Here is a 1950-nt window from a genome sequence, read left to right on the forward strand (position 1 = left end):
TTTTAATCCCTACACGCAAATGTACCAATGTAAACTGTACTGTAAGCTAGCTAGCTCAAGCAAGGTTACGTTGGCTTCACGTTACTCACAAACTAAATCTAGTCTTTCTTTCCATCACAACCAGCAAATGTACCAACGTTAGCTGCTAGCTAGCAAAGGCAAACAGTAGAACAGTTGTTCTCACATTACTCACACGGACTAAATGCAGTCTTTTATTTTCATCACAACCTACCAATGTGCAAACATTAGCTGATAGCTAGATAGCAGCTGACTGTGTGTGAATTATAGTCCTTGTTTGGTTATAATATCAAATATGGCTAGGAAATGTTATTGTCCTTAAGTTGCTCTTCCTTTTTCTAATGGCTCATTTATGAAAAACAAAAGACTGATATGTAGCATGACTTTTTTTTGCTGGAGTAGAAACATTTCTAACTTGTGTCAATGTGCGTAAGATTAGAGAAAATTGTAAAACTTCAGGCTTAAATGTATTTTGTATTCCACTTAATGGTGACAGTTTTCTCACAGAGGCCTTTACATTTGGTTTGACATGAGTGCTTATTTCAGGGACACAGTGGTTGAAATTTAAGATAAGATGCATTTAGGGAAATTGGATATCTGGTAACTCTTTTTGTGTGTGCTTATCTTAATGATATCTCAGCTTCTTCTAGTTAAATTTTTATCTAATTAAAAAAAAATGCTTCTTGTGAGTCCCATAACCTTATGGAACTGCAATACGATATTGCATGAGGGTCCCTTTAAGCCTGAAAAATAATAAACAGTATCATATTTTATTGATGCATATGCCTGTACAGATGCAAAAAAAAAAAACGATAGCAAAGTTGTGATTCCAGATAAGAGAACAACTCAGACTTTTTTTGATTGTGATATTTGTAGGGCTATAATCATCTGATTTTTTTTGCCTCATACTTTGAGTTGAAGTTACTTTTATACAACCGGAGCCAAGATTTTATGTAAACGAAGCCATCAGCTCTCGAGTGTTAGATACATATCTCACTTTACTGGACATGTGCATCCACTTTAAATTACTCATCAGTCCTCTTAAAGTTGCGTCTGTCATCAGTTTTAATTCATGTTTCCGTTGTAGTTTAGGCTACTGATGAATATTTATTTTCTCCAGACTGTTATCTGAATACTCATTTGAAAGCTATAAACAAGGATTACTTATTTATTTTTAAAAGAAAAGGTATGCATCCATACATTTTTAAGCAATCTAGCTAATAGCTTCTTATTTTTTCATTCACAACGGGCTATATTTTTTTCTGAAGCTATAGCAGATATTATCTTTTGTAACCAAATTAGTCCTATTAGATGTTATTGGAGTATTTCTGAAATACATATATATATATATATATATATATATATGTATATATATATATGGATGAGCAGATGGGGTCAAGATTTTAAAATAGAAGATGTGTATGTGTATCTCACTTGATGTGAAGTGTTATTAGTCACACTTTGCAGGGAGTTAGATGTATCAGATCAAGGTTTGCATGATTGCATGTGTGTGTGTGTGTGTGTGTGTGTGTGTGTGTGTGTGTGTGTGCATTGGGTGTGTGTATCACAGACTCTTGTGTGAGTTTTGCAGTGTCCATACTCTTCCATTTTTCCCTGCTTATGAAGCCTGAAATCAGCTTCTCTCTTCCAGCCAGTCTGCATTCGGCCTTCAGGCTTCACTTCAAACACTTCTTTGTGAATTACCGGGTGTAGAGATTGCCATTTATCTCGGTCTCTGTCTATCCGAGCAAATGTTTGATCAGCCATTTCCCCCACCTGCACTAGAATTGTTGAATTTACTGCCTATAACATGCTGATTCATCAGCAAGATTATTGACTGTATATAGATGGACAACACATCCATCTCTTCCCGTTGTACAAAAGTGAAGTCAAAACAAAACCCAGTGACCGGTGCTGACATGTCTGTTGAGT

The sequence above is a fragment of the Labrus mixtus genome, chromosome 23 (assembly GCF_963584025.1).
Source record: "Labrus mixtus chromosome 23, fLabMix1.1, whole genome shotgun sequence".
In the NCBI taxonomy this organism is placed as follows: Eukaryota; Metazoa; Chordata; class Actinopteri; order Labriformes; family Labridae; genus Labrus; species Labrus mixtus.